Raw genomic sequence first — 21,413 nt, forward strand, 5'->3', positions numbered from 1 at the left:
TGCTACATGGCCAAGTGAATTCCATGAATGTGTTAAAAGCAGTAACCTTGTTACACAGAAAAATCAGGCCTTGCTAATGGATCGGTATTGAAGCGGGAGAATCTATCAAACCTTTTATAAATTCAGAGTATGTGTGTAGTTAACATTTATACAACAACTTATAATTTGACCTGAGCCCTAAGAAAACAAATTCCTGCAAATGAGAGAAGGCAAAGCAGACTGAGGAACACATTCACTGATTTGTCTACGTGCTGGTGCAACGTGCACAAAGGCACTGCAGATACAGAAAACGCAGGTATATACAAGGGCTGTCAAAGTTGATGCGATAATAACTTAATTCCTCTTAACGCCGTTAATCTTTTCACTCAGTAGTTTGGGAAATCAGGAAGCGATGCAGCAGTAACGATTTGGATGGTGAGCAGAAACAAACCTCCTTGAGCAGAAATCTATGAAGAAAAGGGTCTTTTGAATAGCAAGTTCAGCTTCAGAGCCCTGCCAGATGGTTCTCTCGACTAGAACAAAGTTATTTGCATTTACTGTCGATGTGAACTTAGTTCCCACCGGAGTACATCCGGTCTCAAATACCACTTGCTAGCCAAGCGAACAGCTGATGCAGAGAGCCCTCCTCCCCCTCTAAAGGCAGACCATGCTAGACAGTTTGCAACGCAGACGCCTGGACAACTCTACATGTTTCAACAGCGATAGCTTAATGGGTGGCTGCAGCTCGCAGGCCGATTAACATTGTTTAGTTAATCTTTACAAGTGTGAAATTGGAGATTACATTGTGTCAGTATTACTAAGGAATGTTACATTCAGGTTAATATGCCCATCTGTTGTCACTTGTTGGGCTTGAGTTTGTCATGTTATGCTATATTTTGTGAGCATGCAGAACCTTTGAGGTTATTCTGGAGAATATTCTGGACAGTATTTGTTTTTGTTTTGGATCGTTGCAATAATAATAATCATACATTTTTATTAAGCGAGCATATTTGTCCACTCCCATGTTGATAAGAGTATGAAAAACTTGAAAAATATCCCTTTAAGGTTCATTTAAAACAGATAAAGAATGTGCGATTAATTTGCAATTAATTGCGAGTTAACAATGGACAATCATGCGATTAATCGCGATTAAATATTTTAATTGATTGACAGCATAGTATATATAAAACACTGCAAGTCGTAAACAAAAACAAAAGTTTCCCAGGGACATTATGAACTGATGAACTAGCTGGTTAAACATACAATTAAGTAATGCTAAACAAAAGACTCCTGATGATTTAATACAGAGAACATTAGTGTTTCATTTATATAATAAAATATAATAACCCCCTAACTAGGATTTGAGTTAAGACAGCTGTGTCATGCAGCACCATGTAGATGTTTTTTTTCTGGCAAGTGGCAGATCACAAGTATGGGTCTGAAAACGCCCTTTGTGTAGATGAACTGGTGAAACTGTACTTCAGAATCAGCTTTAGTAACAAAGAAACTATTTCTCTTTTAGCTCATGAACACAGTGTAGTTGTCAGTATAAGGACTTTGAAGAGATTGTTACACTACACACAGAACGTTACACTCCAAGGACATAGTGATGGCAGACACCGTGTTGACTTTATTCTTGACATTTTTCTTGATGGCCCTAATACTTGTCTGTATATGTATAAGGACCTGATTCCTCAAGCAGGGAGGTCCAAAGTGGTCTGGTTTTGCAGCGAGGCAGACTTTGGGAATGCTGAATGCGTTTTGGAGTGTTAATTTGCTTGCGTTGTTTGCCATGTATGTGGTTCTCAGTTTGCTTCTCTTCTTGTTTTAAGTGTTTATTATCACACAACTCTTTTCCAAAAAAACCAAAAAAAAAACGGTGAAAATGGTTTCTAAATTTGTAGTTGTGTTGGGTTCTTGTATCCATTGTACTTAAATGAAGATTATGCAGTCTCATCACGCGACATTGTATGAAATGTGGTGTGCTTAAACACACAATTTAAAGTGCTGTACATGCTTATAAAACTACGGCAAATATAAAGTGCAATATCCAAATTACAGGCGTGGATAGTGTTGCAAAAAAACAGGAAATCAAACAAAGCCAGACAGACAGAGATGGAGGGAGAAACATGGTCCTCATTTAGAGTGGCAGGTCCAGTACTTAATAGCACCCACGTCAATATCACCACATGCCTCATACACTTAATATAACAGGCATGCATGTATGGAGATGGAATTCATATACCTCCTATTGCCATGCCAATAACAACTCTTCTTATCTGTGGACTATTTATAGCGCTTAAACAGTGAGATTTTATGTAAGCCATAGCTTTGGAGGACTGGGAGTAACCAGTGAATATCAATACTTCAGAAGTGAAAGATTTTAATATTTATAGCATTTTAGATTTGGTTAAAGTATGTAAACATTCCTCCTCTCCACACTGGCTCTGAAATAATCTCTTTCTAATGTGATTTCACGGAGATGTAAAAGATGGAGGTTGAATTTCCCAGGTGATTCTAAGATCCAGCCGAAGCTAATATGAATTTCAGTTCGTCGTACAAGTACAGTACCCTCTGTACCAAAAATTCCACTTTGATTAGTCAGACTCTGCTGAAGCCTCATTTGACAGTATCTTCTGCTGAACACTTTCACTGGAACTGCATTAAGAGGAGATCCCTTAATGACCCTTGTGGACAGGAAGATAACCAGTAGCTCTTAATATGCACTGTGAATTGCTTTAAGGGATTTGGCTCATGACTTCCATGTGTGTGAAAGTGTTAACACAAATTGTTGACCCCCCCTAGGTTGAATTGGACCGTCTTTGGTGGTCATTTTACCTTCCACATAGTGCCGTGACAAAGTCAGAATTTTGATTTAATCTAACTCAATTTGATTTAATTTCACCCTAACCCTATTGTTAGAATACTCTTTTTTTGTCTTGCATCTTTTGGTGCAAACTGTTTCACATTTGTGACAATACACAACATGAAACCAAACAAGAAAAACAAATACTACAAACATATATTACATCACACATTCTGAATAAGTAGCTGCAGTGCAATCAATTTTTTTGACATTCAGTGGTTAGTGTACACAGACTACACTTCTTACAACCCAAACACGCTGATTAACAGTTTGACCCACTGATTGAATGTGTCCAATACTGTGGTGTGTCCCATTAGCCTCAGTTGTAATGTTTGTGCTAATTACAACTGTTGACGTTGGTAAACTAAAATGGCGAACATGAAAAGTGTTTTTATTTTTTCACAAATGGTGGTGGTGGTAAGTTTTTTAAATTTTTTTTTCCATGGCAAGAGCATAGTTTTGTTAATTATTTTCCCATGCAAGTATTAAATGTGGCATACTTATGATCTATAAACCCACCGCCATATGTTCATTAGCCCGGTGAACAACAGAGTCCTAATGGAAAGCTTCTTGTAATTACGCTGACAGCACTTGTACTGGCCTCAAATTGAATCTATATGTACTATAATTAATAAATAATCATGTAGAGAGAAGCGTAGTATCAGAAGTATTAATACATATGCATAATTATAAGCTAAATAAGAATCACTTTGGGATACTTGTGATCCTGGCTTAGAAGATGAATGCACAGTCAGCCATATGGAGACTGAATGTGTCAGGGGAATAGCAAAGTGTTTGATCCATCCACACTGATGTTTGTCTTGTTATCTCTAGGTTCATAGTGTTTTTGAAGAGTACTGCTGGATTAAAGTTAGAGGATAGACAGCGCTATTCTTTTGATTCCCTGACAGCGAGATAATATGGTGGACATCAAACAGCTTTCAGATGTCAAACACCAAGGAGAGAGGGTTTTTCCATCCATCACGACAGTATTTTTCTGCACAAATGTGGCATATCAAGTGTGTGTTAAGCCCTGCCTTTGTTTCCAAGGGCGTAGCATCATGGTGGGCCCTCCTTGCATGAAAGCCCAGCAGTGGACTCAAGGCAAGAGTGAGGGAACAACACAGGCTTAAATACAAAAAAACTAATGAGGAGATGAGGTGCAGGTGGAGTGAGTGAGTGAAAAACACAGGTGAGGGAAATTAACAGAAAAACACTAGAAGCAGGGAAGGGGCTGATAGGCTGAAAAAGCTGGAACACACTGGAAGGAGGGAAAGGCTAATGATGGAGATGCAGTGCAGGTGTTGAGGGAAAGCAGACCTGGGAGGAACTCAGGTAACAGGGCTGGGCTAATTAATCAGATTCAATACAGGTGTGGAGGGAAAATCAGGCTGGTGAGGACCACAAAAAAAACAGGAAGGAAGACAGAACAATGGAAAAGGGCAAAAGACAACACAAAACCAGAAAACACACATAAAACACACACATAATGAAACTAAAATGACAGGACTGTGACACTCGTGATACTCATTTTTCATACTGCGATGCAAATTATCTTAAAGAGATGATTTACTCCCGTTGCCTTTCAAGTAGGCACTGTGGTTTTGTGCACCTCCTGGAAAAGCCCTGTGAAAAAGAAAGATCTTTAAATTCTAATTGAATGTCATGGAAGAGATCATTTATCTGAAGATCAATTAATTAAAAATACATGCAGAGTGTTCTTAAAAGGTAGAATGAAGTGTGTCATATCAGTCGACCAAATCATTTCTCTGATGTCAATAGTGATACAAGCTGTTCAAATCTATAAACTCGGAGCGATTAGAACATTGATTTATTTATACAGGTTGTATGTGTTGTCATGGGTCAATATGTCAATATGCTTTCTGATGATTAGAAATACAATCATCACAGTCCTCTAGTGACCGCTGATGGCACGGCAACCTAAGCTGCAGACCGTGGTCAGAGAGATTATTTGCTTTTGATGGATGTTCATCCATCTAAACACAGCATTGGTTTACCTGTAAGTCTTATTTTTTTTTAAAAGACAAACAAATAATATACTTGTATCTTGTAATATTGGCACATTGTCTGTTCATTGCTCCTGTGTGGTGATGTTGAAAGACTGAATGGAGTGTTAATTTGATAAATACGGGGCTGTAAAACATGTAGAAAAGGGGAAGAAGCAAATCATATGATGTGATAGTGGATGCGATGTAAAGCAGGTTTTAAACAAAAGTCAGTTCTGACAGTCTGGACCAGAAGGTGAATGTTCAATCGCATGTGATAGGAATTTGATCCTTTCATACATCTGCTGTCAGGAGAGGGATTAGTTCCAGGAATTACAGGCATGAAAAGGGCATAGTGAGCCACGGAGTGCTCATTAACACATACCTCCTCTCTGGGTATTACCACTGTCAGATAAGCTTTGAGGGCCCGTCCCAGAGATCAGAGGATCTATTAATAGCTTCACATCGATCTCAATAATAGATGAACGATGTCACGACAAATCATGATACGGATGTACATTTCTACACCTGCACTGTGTATTCATCAGTCTCTTCTCTGTTTTGACTGACAGGTTAAAGAGATGATAATAACAAGTCATTTGAAGTGAGTTTGGTAGTCAAAGCTACTCGAGCAGGAATTATATTTACTGTAGTCGTCAGTATAGACACAGGTATGTTCCTGCAGTGACATTGCCATCTAGTGCTGCGCATCACACTGAGGGTAAAACAAGCTATGCATCAGGTTCACACATGACAGTAATGACTTCCTTTTGTCACATGGATCATAGTTCAGGGTCAGTTTCAACTCACTCATCACCCGTCTCACCTGATACAGTGAAGATAAGGGCTCTACTTGTATTTATTTTCCTGCCTCAGCTGAAAAAATGGCATTTATCCCCGTTCAACTACAGCTTGACATGGATGACATCTGGATCTACCGACCGTATGATTGCTCTGTCAGAGAAGTGAAAAAAAGAAGAAGGAGAACATAACTATATCAAGTGGCGATGGATGTGTCCTCATCATTTGTTCATATAAATGTGCCTGAGGTCAGGTTCATCTCATTCTTTGCTGATGGTGGGGTCATTTGACCGTAGTGTGACAAAAGACGCCGACTGAAAGCATTTTTCAGCAGTGATGGGCTCTGCGACCCAAATCTTTGCCAGTAGCATTGGTCAAGCTGCATGAGACATGCACATGAGAGTCAATACTGAGTGAGGCATGGATAAAGAGAAATGAAATAAATCTGACATCTAAATAAGTTTGGTGACTTTGATTTAAAACCTTGAATGATGACATTGATTTTTTTTGTCTCATCAGGGTGAACCGTTCGCTACTCAGCAGTCTCAAATCAGACCAACATGTGAGGTGAGATTCTCCATCCATCTGCTTTATTTTAGAAACAGCTGCAAACTACTAACGTCTGACTCTGTTTTATTGTTGCTGAGATTTTCTTTTGAGTACAAGAAGTCCCGTAGTGTTTCATTTGAATCTTTAACTTCATTGCCCGTGCAGTTCTGCTCTCTGCTTGGCCTTGATGGGCACTGTAAATCTTTTGTCTTTAACTGCGTATTCAAGTGACACCTTCCACAATTCAATAGAAAGGCGATTTCCATGAAAAAAAAAAAAACAGCAAGGAAGATGACAGGTAGAGCAGTAAAACCTCTCCTTACAAGCACTTCTCATGAATGATGCATTTAAGACAGCCTTTCATTCGGTATGTACAATGATGCCCAATTGTCTCTACTAAAAATTCTCGAGCAGCAGAGAACACGGTTTTAAACGAAAACCTCACTTCAATAATGCATCTTCCTCAGGAGGCCTTTGCATAATGTATTCAAAGACAGAAAGTAAAAGTCAGAATATTACATCACAGGAATTCTAAAGAAGGATCATTCATTATTCAGTGGTGTGTCACCTCAAACAGAGACAGGCTTAGTCTGAGTATATCTGTGACAAATAGAGAGGAAGTGATGCTTATATGGATGTCTACAGATTACAAGTGTAATGCGAGACAATACGCTTCAGTCAGACAATCAGCTCCTGTTTTCGAGGAGCTTTAAAAATGTGGAAATAGCATTATAGGCTATTTTAAAAAGTTTGTTTCAGATCACATGAGGCAGAAATCTAGCTTTTTCCTGCAATACAAGAAGTAGAGCGTTTATGTTCTTGAGCATGACGTCCAGGAACAGAAATGATCCTCTACACATTTCTTTTGAGAAACACTCTTTTTTTTTTCCATGTAACTAACTGTTCTTTTGCCGGTTTTATCGGTTAAGAGCAATCTATTAAATGTCTGAAAACAAAGAAAAATGTCCACTCCACTTTCCCAGAGCCCAAAGTGACATCAGATGTCTTATTTTGTCTAAAACCCAAAGATATGCAACCTCACTCCTCCAAAATACTAAGGAAGATATTCAGATTTGAGAAACTGGAACCTTTTTTTGGATAAATGCTTAAAAAAATTACTCGCAACATCATTTTCTGTTCATCGATGAATTGACTCATTGTTTCATCTCCAAACTTTTACAGTTTTACAGTTTAATTACATTAAAACATTGCAAGTCAAAATATTACCACTAGAGAGCAGACTTGCTCATCTCATTTATTCAGTTCACTCACAGTACATGATCATGTACAATTTTACAGTATGATATTGCTGACTTATGTATATCATAGACAGTTATAGATTGACTTTCCTCCAGTCTGCTTTTTTATTTGGACATATTCATTTAACATTGAGATAAATGTTGGAGGAAATCTCACACACAGCTGTTGAAAACATAGTTAATCTAATTTTGATTAACTTAAGTATAATTGTGGTCTTCACTGATGAGCTTGTATCATGTTAAAAATCCCGCAATCTATTAAGTAAACCACAACAATCCTAGTTACACTTTTATCATGGCACTGTAAAAAGGTCTCTTGCTGAAATATATTGGTGTCAGCATTCTGTGACCACTAATGCAGATAAAGTTTCAGTGTTTATTTTTCACATAAATAATCATGCTCATTCTGTAAATGAAAACCCTGAATGCACAGGAGAGGTATGATAAATTTAGTTTCCATGTGAGAGAGTAAAAACAACTTTGACAGCAGCGATGTTTTAACAGGGCAAGTGAATTTTGGCACCACCAAGGGCACTTTCCTGTATTTCTTTTTCAGAGGGGCACATACAACTTAGCTTAATCAAGGCTGCTGCGCACAAAGGGGCTATTTGTTTAATCATTTTGGCACTGACAGAGGTATGCACGGACAGCCTGGACTCACAGCCACTACTTGTGTGGTGTCAGTGTACAGTACATGTGTGTGCCTGTGAACATGTGTGTGCTCCTTTAGTTGTGCGTCTGCTTCTAATGTATCCATGGAGCTATGACAATTTTTGTTTTCTTGTTTCTCAGTGTTTATCCAAGAAAATGCCATATTTTGAAAAGCAGGAAAAAGGAGAGATTGAAATCTGCAGCATGCAGCTCTCTGACCAGCTTTTAGCCAAATGCTGATTTTTGGATGCTAAATGCTCACAATGATAATGCTGGGAATCACAGAGTAACTCATGTTACAATACGAGCCAGGATATGTTGCCCATTTTAATAATAGTATCATAATACAGCAGTACCTAACAAGGTAAAGTATTTAATCACTGCAGTGTGGTGTCAGTTTAACAGAAGTAGACATGAACAGTGTGTAAAAAAAGTACATTGAGTCTTAGCTTAGTTCTCTTTTTCAGTCAAATTGTCAGTAGATCAATAATTGTATTGCAAGAGGAAGTGATACAATATATTGCCATATGGATATTTTGTCCCACTCCTAGTGCTAAAATGCTGATGTAAAGCAGGCGTCATGTCATTTTCTGCATCTTAGTTTACTGTGTTAGCTTGCTAAAGGATGATGGGAATGTTTTTAGTTTTGCTGGTGTTTGTTCACACACAGGTTGTATGATGGTGTTAGATGAAAAGTCTGAAATCACCAGAGATGTTGTATTTCATCTTGAGAGGGCCGCAGTAATATCTGTTCCATTAACTCGAGGCAGTCCATCCAGTAGTTGTTGAGGGTATTTCAAGGTCAACCTTATAACAGCGCCAGAGGAAAAAGAGCATCATCAAAGCCTGTAGGACTCATCCTTAGGGGATCATGAATGTCTGTGCAAACATTCATGGCCACCCGTCCAATAGTTGCTGCAATATATTGGTCTTGACTTAACGGCAGACAGGTCATCCCATGAGTCATGCCACTACCATGACTTGAAAAAGAATGGGTGTTAAAGAAAATAAGTGTATATATGTGTGTGTGCTCTTGTTTGGGTCTAGTTGTCCAGCATGCCTGAAGCCATTGATCTGGCATCTTATATTTCCTGCTCGAGATTTGTCTGTTTGATCAAGTTATGAGACGGACAACACTCCAGAGGTATAGTACAGTTCTGCCCTGTAGCCATTCATCTTAAAACTGTTATTTATGTCATTTACAGCAGCCACACAAAAGTCTAACCATAACCTGTCAGACACAACTTGAAAAGGGAGCTGCCATAATGACCTGTACCGTAAAATACCTTCTCACTACCTGAGCTCATGACAGCACTCTGTCAGCGCAGTGTCCATTTCCACTGTACGCCGCCGGCTGTTGAGCAAATGAGAAACCATTTGAGGAACCTGATCCCTGTTGACACAATGTTAAAATGACAGTATTCCACAAACACGGAGGCCTCCTCTCGGCACTTGTGCGAGCCCGCAGCTCCTGTGTACAGTTTAAATAGCTCGTAGATGATTAGAAGGATCAAATGGCCAAAGGATAAAACCACAGAGGGGTGCTCTGCTTCGTGTGAAAACATTAAGGTGCTCATTATGATTACTTACGACCTGTTGACTCACTAAAATTGCTGTGAAATTGGCCATACTGTTGAGGAATGCTGTGCCCAGACTGACAGTAATTGCATTTCCTGTTAGTCTCTGAGTTCCCCCTCTCTTTATGTGTGTGTGTGTGTGTGTGTGTGTGTGTGTGTGTGACTGAACACCTTTTTTCATACAGTGTAGACTGAACTGACTGTAACAGAGACAGTCAGAAGAGATGAAGCGAAATTGCCCACATTACACTCTAGTCACATGTGAAGTGAAACCCCTGAGAGTGTTTTTCATTAGGATTTTATCGTCATCATGAAAACAGCTTTTCCCAGACCCCACAAATTGACTTGACCCTATTAGGTTTAACTCGACTTTACAGGATTTTCTGATGCCATTGACTGTCAGGAGAGCATTTACCTCAAAAACGTATGTTAGACTATGTGCGCCGTATGGCACATATTAAAAGCTCCTGCTGGTGGGAAACGCAACTCTTGAAAATGGTTGACTGCATCCAGGCCTGCTAATGGCACTGAGCTGAGAGAACAAGCTCACTCCTCCGTGTCCTGTTCGATAAAACCGAGGTTTGGATGTTTGCCATCGCTAGGGGCTTGGCAGGATGCAGTGACTCGCTGAGGTTTGAAACCCCATTAAAAATTGTCACTTTATTTTAAGCAGCTGCCACACTTGTGAGTCCCACATCCTTCTGGAAAACCAATCAGAGCCCCAGAGCTGGCTGGGGATTGGCCAAACGACATTCATACTGTGATTGTCTGAGCTGTTAAAGTTTGTTTCCCCTCGATGACTTTAGGGTAATGACGGCTTTTAATTTTCTTGTCAGCTGAATTAAAGGCGTCTGTCCGGCGAGTTGTGTCTTGAGACGCTGGGAAGATTATTTATGAAACTTTCACTGCATACCTGACTAAACCATGATGGTTGTGTGTGGGCCGACCCATAATCCCAACTAGATTTAGTGAATTTGCTACAGCTAGACACTTTATAGCATGAGCTGCCAATTCTCAAGGTTACTGTATTGTAACCCTCCTCTGTCAGCTAGTAGCTGCACTTCTATGAATGTCTCCTTGTCACATGGCTGACCACTGTGTTAATGATTGTTTTTTGAACATATTTGTTTTATTGACACAGGGAAGATCAGCAGAAACCACAATGAAACAGAACAAAGGAGGGGGGCTGAACTCCAGACAGTAAAAGCCATGTGCAAGAGCCTACTAATGCAAGACACACCATGTGAAAGAGGTCAGTGACGTAAAACTGGATTAATTGTTGGCGCTATGGGTTAACTGTAGATACCTACAACAAAGCTGTGACTGCGCGTAGCTGGTAAAGTTTTAACCTTGTGAGTCTATGAGTGTGTGTGGCATCATAGCAAAATGTGGTCCTGGAGGCACCAGTTGTAGTGGGAACTACCACAGAAGCAGTTTTCTGAGTACTTTGCCAGGTATTTATAGGTCTGTTTGTCCGTCTGTCTGTCTTTGGATAGATTTTGTCCACAGCAATGAAGGCTGAGTATTACACGTGTAACTAGGATGGCATTCAGTAGAGCGCATTCCTTCACCAAGGCCCAATAGTCCCTCTTAATTCAATCAAGCCTAATCCAATATCTCATGTGTTACTGCTCACAAAAAGATTACCCTCTCGTAACTGATAACTTTATGTCGCCTTGTGTTATATCAGAATAGTAGACTACTTTCATACATTCAAAGAGTGCAGCGATCTCTGTGAGCAGACGGCTTGTAGTGGGAATGGCTTTACTAGATGACAATTTTAAGGGAGGCGCACATCAGCTACTGCAAGCTATGATGTTGGTGTAGCAGCTAGGAGTGTAGGCTCTGTAGCCACACTGTAACCCCATAACTCACAACTATAAATCGAGCTTAAGTAACTAAAGATGATCAGTCATCCAGACAAAAGGATATCTACAAGTACTGAGTCAACGGCAACTGGATTTGCAATTTCAGTAGATAATTCTTTCAAGGCACTTCATCAAAACTGATGTTACCTCTTGGATAAGTTACGAAAAGTCTTTAAAAACTATAACTTAGTGCCTCTAGATGACAGTCACAATAAAATTGCAAACATAGAGCTTTTCACATGCTGCAGCTGAAGGCAGGGCTGTTTGGAGCGGTGACACACAACCAACACAGTGAAGCAATGAGCTGAAAGACTCTAAAAGGCTCTGAAGAGTTAAGAAGAACTGCAAGGTCGGTGATGGTTCATCACTGTGAGGGATCCCTCTCACATTCCAATAAGTAATTTAATCCATCTTTAGTATACAATTTTGACTAGAGCAGCTTTAACTAGAAACATTGTAGCATGTTTTATAGCATGAGATGGCTACTGTAGGGCAACGACTGTCTATGCTCCGTCTTTGTATTTCTGTCTCTGTCTGGTTCACTTGTACAGCCATACGCATACATACACAAAGTCACACAAACACACACATACTCTCATGTATGTGGAACGGTTTTGTCTCGCTTGCTGGACATCAAGCTGGCAATTTAGTCCTTATAGCATGCAGATGGTTGGTGTCCCTCCAAGGTAAACCACAGCTCTGCCAGACAGAGTGCACACTACCTGCCAGCAGCCTCCGCTCTATCATGGTCTAGTAGCGTCCACCAACCCTTTGCCTCGTAGTGGGCGTCTGCCTAGCAAATCCGTACACACAGTCTAGTTCCTGTTGTGCCTCTGTCCTCAATAGTCTAGAGATGAGTATAAACAAGCCCAGAAACCCAGATGTTTATTGTTACAGGTATATGCAGTCAAGGCCTAGCAACAGGGGTGAAAACGCGTCTGTTTATTTTATATCCAGTTCTGAAGTGTGCCTGGAGACACACGGAACAGGATGAATAACACATTTAGGAGGAGGAAAGAAAAGACAAAAAGCAAAATAATCAACACTGGAGCAGAAAGATGGAGGGGGTGTGTGGAGGAATTTTGGCAGAATTTCGCAACAGCAGCATAAAATTACAAGACCAAAAAGGTAGTAGAAACATGTCTTCTCAATGCTGTATAAAAAAAATATTTTAGAACTGGGAGAAATGGAGGGAAAGAAAGGCGAAACGGTTTTGTTTTTGTCTATGAAAGTTAAAATGTTTGGCTGGGCTGAGTGCCAGTGTGCAGGACGGCCTGCTGTAGTTCCCGTGTTCTGGTGGGCCATGAAGCAGAGGTCAGCTAAGTCTGCTGAAATCAAATCCTGTGTCTCCCACCCGCAACAACAATGTGGCAGAATGGCCTAAGGGTAATGACATGATTATGTTGTTGTGTTCTGGGCTAAATCTAAGGAGAAGTTCGGGCCCTGCCCTCGCTGTCTCTCCAGATTACATAGACATGCAAGGCCTGTCTAAGCAAAAGCCAGGTGCCTTATCCTATCGCCTTGTGTGGCACAGAAACAGCTGAATTAGCAGAACCTTGGCGAGTCTTGGCAGTCTGGCGCACTAAATGAGATCTCGTATCCTCTTTCATGTTCGAAACCTGTTCGACATCTCTGTCAAACAGTCCTACAGTACTCAGACTTGATGACAAAAGCAGATCAACTGTGACTGTTAAAAACATTTTAACCGATGTTGTTCCTGCATTATGCAAATGAAACATTTTCAGACACTCAAGTCAGGCTCAGGTAAAGTAAAGCATAATCATTTTTTGACTCAAAAAGACATCTGCTCGAACATGAAACATGAAATTGAACTGCGGACTGGAAGGTCGTTTTGTTGCAAACAGGACATATACAGTAACATGGCCTACACACTACGGTGGATACGAAACCTGTTTGAAATGTTACACTGTTACAACACCTTGCTTAATCAGAATGAGCCATGGTTTTCAGATGGTATTTAGATATGTAATGCTAACAAATGAGGCTTTGCTATTATAGTAACAGGCTCTTAATGTTATTTCAGCAGCCAAGTCTGTCTCTTTCTAGTGGTTAGTGGAGCTTAGACAGTTTCCTGAGGCATGGACTAAGCATGTTTGGGTATGCACATTCTCTTCTTAGCGTGTAATTGCTTTATTATTACCATGAAATATTGGTATGCAAAGTCCTCGAATTCAACATTCGACACGGCAGCAGCGTGTATCTTCAATACATTGAAGGACTTTCTTATGCATTTGAATTTGGAGTCTTATTCAGCTGCACGTCTGGATCTTCTTAAAAGCTGCACACAACACTTGACCACAGTATTCTTTTGGTCAAACATATTAAAATAATTGCCAGAGACTGCTATCAGTGATCAGATTAAGTCTATCTCAAACCACTTATGATGTGAACTCAGTCCAAATTCAGGACACGTAACTATTTTTTGCAGATTAAAATCTAGCCTCTGTTTGTTCTTTTTTCCACTTTTTCTTCCACCCCACACACCTCTCAACTCTACATCAAGGAATGCATTTTTTCAGTCACGCCCCTGCACTCCTGACAGGTAGCGACTGCATGAGAGGACAGTTTGTCCTGCAGAGCTATGCAGGCTGCAGGGGCCCATGTTTGGCTTGGATGCCAATGAATAACATTGTATGGAGAGAGGAAATTAAAAATGCAGGGTTGTAATTTACTGGAGAGTGGAACTGATTTAAAAGCCTTTTTTTTCTCCTCGCCGCTTTGCTTGAAGTTTTCCAAATATGCCACAGCTGAGTGTGAACTGAGCTTCGTTGTACTGGCAATAACAAGCCAAGGCAAAGCTGCCAGCTCTCTCTACCTTACCCCCCTCCTCCCATTACTTCTTGGCAAAGACGGGACCATGCTAAGGTAAGCCTTCATGAAATCCAAATGCTAGACATGCCGAACTGATTTCACATCTCGAGTAAAATGCAGCTTTATGCTATCATGAGAACTGCGAAGGTATTTCCCTCTGCAGTTAGACTATGTGTGTACTATTTGCCAGCTTGCCAGAGCGATGACTGATATCGTGAGCAACATTTTTCAATTATTGGTCTCACCGTGAGCACGTGTTGCCTGCTTGTGGTCGCTGTGGGTGGTTCCCTGGTGTGACGCAGGTAACAACAGATTAATAGTGTAATGAATCTAACTTTACAAGGCAATCAAGCTTCCATGAAATTGGAGCACCTGCCTTTCCTCTCTCTACTTAAGTATGCCACCGAATCATAACGGCTGCTTAAAACAGTAGTGTTTTCCATTTCCTCTGCGTTATCTCTGACTGTGTGTTGGTAGCAAACCTAACACCGACTAATGACAATGAAGGAATGACTGATTAGGCCAGAGTAGCACACCCTGGCTAGCTGCTGAGTTAAAGGAAACTGCACTTGGATTTTTTTTACGGCTTTCTCCCTTTATAAACCTCAAATTTGCTGCTGGGTAACTCAACCACTTCCTCTCTTCCTGTGAGATCAGGCAGTCAAGCAGGGTCGAAGCCAAGCGGTGCGAGGGCTGCTGTGGCTTGCAAACAGCTGGCATGGTACTCACTATACCTTTGGCACCTGTGGGTGGGCGTCAACACTGTTGGCTAAACAAACAAGGCCATCATCCAGCTCTTACCGCAGTCATCAACAGGGAGTGGAATTAGAGCGCCACCTGCAGCTGAGGAGGCCAAGAGGCAAGACATCTGAGTTCACATTTCCTTGAGCTGTTTGTGTCAAGACTTAACTAGAGACTTCCGTAATCAAAAATTATAATAATACTCTTTGTTTTGCTGTGATTGTTTTGTTTTGGTGGCACTCAGATGTGGCAGATTGTTTTATTGGTTTCAATCCTGCTGCTCTACTGCAGATGGCGACGTTGTCCTGATTTGAGATTATGCCCTGGCACAGCCAGAGCCACTATGTGTGAGGCCTTTTTCCTAATTGGTGACTTTTAACAAGCCTATGCAAATGTCTCTCCCTGTCTCCATCTCCCAGTCCCTCTTGGCCTCGAGCCTGATATCAAAGACTTTGTCACATGATGTTGAAAAATAAAGTACAGCTCAGGGAGGGAGGTGATGGGGTGGGGGTGGGGATTTTTTTACCCTTAGGTGTGGCCAACTTTCAGAGCTTGTGCGCCCACGCGAGCGTCTGGTAGAACGTCAGCTTCCAGGACAGAGAGGTAAACTAGATGGATGAAGTGGCAACTGATCTGTTTGCCTAAAACAAACACAAACTGGAAATTTGCCTCAGTGATGGTCACATGGAAGACGTTAAGGCTGCAGGGGCGCACACCATTACCACCAGCGGAATTTTCCTAAAACAAGAAAAGAAAGCCGAGGGCCAGATAGACAGAAATAAAATGAGCGAGGAGAGAAGGGGACCCTCCAGAGAGGAGTGAAACTTTCCACAGGTTCACCGTGTTTATGTGGGGCTGGCAGGGCCTTAACTGAGAAAAGGATGCTGGGGAAGCCAACTTGTAGCTGAGTAAGGTTCTCCTTCTCAGATCTCCTCACGTGACGCCCTTACTGCTATCTTTCCATCTCTTTCCTTTCCTAATGTCTCCCTTCTTTGCCACCTCCTTTCCCTCTGTTCTCACACCCTAAATGTGCTGATGTGTGTCCAGGAAAAGAAGGCATTACAAGGCCTAGAGGGCAAGCCTGGGAACCAGCCAGATTTCCCACTTTACCACCCCCCCAGTCCACCTCCATTACCTCGTCTGTGATGACACAGCTTTTTCTTTTCCTACATGGAAGCCCAGAACAATAGTGGACAACGCTGAATCACAGACATTTTTTGCTAGAATAATAGATTTCAGACAAGACTTTTGAAAAGAAGCATATTTCATGGTGGCTAAAATAGATCAGTAGGCGCAAATAAACACATCACAGTAGATTTGTTTCTTTGGCAGGAAAATACGTATACATATTATTATATTAACATGGAGAGATCACCCTAAAGATAGGGAAACTCCTCCAAAGCTCTCATACAATGGCCACAGTGTAGCCGATGTCACCATCGCCTCATCTCCATCAGCACACAGACGTTTACGCTTCAGCTCTCAGCCCTACCCCAGCCTCCTGGATGACAGGCACACTTGGAACTTTTGTATATGATAAACTATGTGATAGGTGACCCCCACCAACCTCCCCTCCACCTTTTCCTCTTTCCTTTGCCTCCTTACATCCACCTTTTTTCTTTCCTCCTCTCAGATTTCTTCCTCTGCCCTCCAATGCGCCTCAAGGGCCTCAGCCCCAGCTGCTGGCCGTCTGCCCACAGCCGAGGATGTGAGTGCCCAGCGACGCTGTGTGATCCCTCGGGATGGGGAGCCAGAGAGGCAGGGGGGCTGCTGATGGCGGTCGGGGCCTGAATGAGCTGAGCGGCCGCAGGAGAAACCACAGCGTGCGTTTGTGTGCCGTAGCGTGTGCTTTTGGTGTAAACCCCCATCCCATGGGTCAACATGCTATGTCCTGCAGATCCAATAATGGCAGCCCAGTCCCTAATACATGAACATGTGCGTACACACACTCACTGTGTGTGTTTTGTGTCTGTTCAACAGCTCAAAGGCACAAGACTGGGCAGTGCTGGTTCACTGCTGTTGAAAACATTACGCGTCCAGCCACGCTGAAGAGTCAGCCATTAGTTAGAAGTAGCTGTCATAAAGAGATTCCCTTGTCTAATAATGAGGTTTGTTAAGTTAGGCCAAACAGGGCCACTGCTGCACACTGCGGTAAAGCTTGACCACTAAGCTGCGCACTAGAGAGGCAAGTGTGAAATCAAAGTTGAAAACGGTCTTGATTTTTAATGCATTGTGCAGTAGAGACTCATCATTTTGCAAGCTTTGAAATCAATGGAACATTTGATGGAAAACACATTAGAATACACAAATAATCCCAAATATAAAAACTGTCTCTAAAAAGATCCCTTTGTTGTTTGATGTGTCATTTATGTTCATTAAAGAACAGAAAATCCTTTTAAATGAAGCAATTATTAGTCGAGTAATGTAAAACAAACGTGAGGAGTTCTGTCCTCGTGTGTACTGGATGGTCATGGCTTATCTTTTGGAGGTAATACCTTTCAAGCCACGTTGCACTGAAATCAACACCAGCCTTATAAAATGAATGATATCAAAATAAATAAACTGACTTGACAGTAGTCTGACTTTGCAGAAGTTGCTGGTCCACATTTGTCATTTTTCATAACTGAAATATAATAAAAAACATCGGTCTTCCACACAACCCTCCACAACAACTCTACCACGTTCCCTGTAGACTTCTCCGAACGTTGCAGAAATCAGTATTTTGTTTGTTTCATTAACGTCTGTGTTAGTGTGTGTGGTTGCTGTTGATTTGATGCAAAAAATATGTTTTGAGGTTTGATAATGAGTTTGTGATATGGAAGTGATTTGCCTCGGTGTACTGCGACATCGGAGCTCTGGAGCGACTCTGTTCTGTGAAGTTTGCAGAAATTATATCACAGGGGAAAAAACGTATTGCATCACCTGAGTGTTGTTCATCAGCTTTTTCTGGTAACAACCTCAATTGCACATGTAGGGAGTATACACTGTATATATTATATATTTTTTTATAGAGTAGAAAGTTTAGGATAAACTATGTCTAGGTCATCTATTAATCTGAATAAAGCTCTGAATTAAATGATGTAGCACAGGATTAGCAGCGGTCTCCAGTTCCACAAAATCCCATCTTGATACAGAACAATTAGACGCTTGGTGCTTTATACTTTCACTCTCTGTAGTCAGGAGTGGTTCACGACGGTTGGACAGTAACCACTAAAGAGGCAAACACAGTCGCTCTTTTCTCCTGTGTCAACATCCCTTGATCAGGGGGTGGTGGTGGAGGGGTAGCAGCGGTGGTTTGACCTGTCGCTGTATTAGTCCTGACAGGTCTTAACAGGATTATAACCTTCAGCCTGAACAACAGAGAGAAAGTGAGAGAAATTGGGACACAGAGAGGTTGTGCTTGTCATAACACGTGTGTGAGAAGTGGACTGGATTAAAGTCTGACACACACAGGGCCTGTTAGGAGGTTGCACGTGTATGTAGAGTATATATGTGAGTGTGTATACATACGTTTTCCCCAGACTGTGGTGAACAGTGCCTCCCACCCCTCTTCACACACTCACATGCTGTTTGTTTTTACAATTGCATTGTGGGACACCATCGCCTCGCTGCCCCTGCTCCCAACTGTCAAACAAGATTATTGGGGTTGCCCCCTTCTCTCCTCCAGTACTGAAAACTACTAAAAGACTGAGCTTATAGCTTCCTCAATGACGTATAAAGAGACACACACTCGCACGCACAGTCAAAGGCTAACCAGGACTAAATTTTTACCCAACTCCGCAGCAATAATAGAGACATGAAGCCATAACAAATGAAAGTCTTTTAAAACAAAGGATCCACTATTTTGAGTACAAACATATCCACGAAAGACTGTTTCCTTTCTTCAATGACCGAAACAAAGACTCTTTAAAAATCGCTCTTTATGGTTTTGAATTGCATGGAGAAATTGGATTGGGGTTCAAAGTCGACTCATTGAAGGTCTTCCCAGTACAACAAGAAACCCCGAAGCTTGAAAAAATAGCATATGGTCTGAGACAAAAAGAAATTTTCAGTTTTTATATGGTTATTGGACTAGAAATCTTTGAAAGTGCAAGAGGTTTATTAGTATTGGAGAGGTATATAATCTCAGCAGGTAACTCAAATTTACAGATTAAAGCCTTTTAAAGGCCTCTCAATTGCGGGAGTTGACATACAGTGTGTTGATTTATCTCTCCTGATCTGGAAAGTGCATCATGTGCATGCAGCTTCCTCGCCATCAGAAGCCCTGGGTCATAATTCAGAGGGAAGAAAGGCCAGATTTATATACAAGCCCACTTCCCAGCCCGGGCCGGGGTCGACCTGATCAAAATGCATGATTTGTGACTGAGGGAGATCTTCCTCTGTCGGCGACCAGACAGACCGACCCATACAGAAGGGCTCCAGACTCACTTTGACTTTGTTGATGTCATCTATAGTTGTTAAAAGTCATGTTCCTCCTTTGTGTTGAGCTCAGTTAGCTGTTAACTCTGTTAGCCAAACAGACTGAAGGACTCTGCTTCCAACTGGTTTCGTAACGGCAGGGTGTGACCACAGTCGATAGTGACTTATTGCGTCCTTTTGGATTTTAACTCATCATTTTTTGTTTTGGATAGTGATAGTAGTAACAGCATAAGAAAAATAAAGATCTCTGCTCATTTTAAACACATTTTCTATTATCCCCAGGATGATGGTACACCGTTAAGCTGGAGCCCCATCATACAGAAGGCACACTTTCTGGCCTTGAAGTTTGTTGTATCGCAGCTTTTTGAAACTGTATTGCTGTATAACTCAGCTTTATTTCAAACTGTGCTCTGTGGCAGGTATGAAAAATTTCACTGAAAAACATCCCACCGTAGAGAGTTGACATGTCACACATCAGCCATAAATGATGTCACATCCTATTAGCCCTCCCTGGAAGTAGATCCTTTTTCCTGTGTGTGTGTGTTGGTTGGCTAGCTGTGGTGCTAAGTCAGAGTCCAGACACCTGGAGAGGAGAGAGCGAAAAAGAGAGTTAAGGGAGTAGTTGCTTCAGCACGGAGAGAAAGGGGGGGCAATAAAGGAGGATAAAGGATGAGAAGTCTGCAAGAAGTTGTAGCCGTAAATCAGCCTGTCTCCAGTCTGAGAATCGCAGAGGATCGGCGCACGTGATTTATGAAGTCTTTATAACCAAGGGAGGTGGCATTACGCACAGCAAAGAGTTACAAATGGAGAGGCTTTAACCTCTACCTGAGGCTGTCACATTGATGCAGTTTCCCCCTTTGCTTAGGGAAACACTACCAGCTAAGGCTGAGCAATGAGCTCCAGGAGTTATAACCCTCCATAAAGGTTCAATATTCTGCATGGCCAATGGTGGAAAAAGAGCTACATGTAGCTCTCTGTCATCTCTTCGTTGGTTAAGGTGAACCTTTTATTTCTTCTCTTTGAAAAGAGCTGTTGGACGGGCTACTTAACTCTTTTAAGTAAGCTTCCTTAGCATATATTATACAGCAGCGAGTCGGAGACCTCAATGAAAATGAAAAATCTCTGGAGCAGAAGCAGCCTGTGTGTTCTTAATGATGAAATGAGACGACTGAGTAACACCAACAAAAGTGAATGTGATAAATTCGACAGCTACGCTGTGAAAACACATCAAACCGAAAATCCCTTTTCAAAACATTCCAGGCTCGTTTGAGCACCTTCGCATTTATTTGTTTTTTAATTCGTTCTCATGCATTTTAATAGATCCATTACCTATAAATATCCGAACATACACAGGGACGTATCCTTAACGGTTACCAAGAATAACAAGCCCAGGAAGGCTAAGATAGAGGCGGCTGTGTGTACATTATGATATGCAGCCTTCAATTGCCACATTAATTAAGCAGCTCCAGGTAGCAGTGGCAGGATGACGGACAGGCCTAGTCACTGGAGGCACGTCTGATAGTTTGCCAAGTCCAAGCTCCGCTGTCCGGCCGTTGATTTATGGACAGAGCCAGAAGTCGGAAAAGTATCCAGGAGTCATATTTTTAGTGGGTGGTTGTGCTGTGCACATGTGCAGGGGCTTAAGCCTGCCCCCGTGGGACGCCATTCATCTCTCATCACTGCCATGTTGATAACATCCTCCTCTATATGATACACACGTCCCATCCAGCACACACACACAAGCTCACACTCAGAGGAACCTGGTGGTGGTCAGCTTCCTTCAAGTGGAGTCACATAAATACACAGCCGGTGTTTAGATGACACTAGGTCTCTGGTAGACTCTTTTTGTAATCCTTTTGTGAGTT

Source organism: Pagrus major, chromosome 22, assembly GCF_040436345.1.
Source record: "Pagrus major chromosome 22, Pma_NU_1.0".
Classification (NCBI taxonomy): Eukaryota; Metazoa; Chordata; class Actinopteri; order Spariformes; family Sparidae; genus Pagrus; species Pagrus major.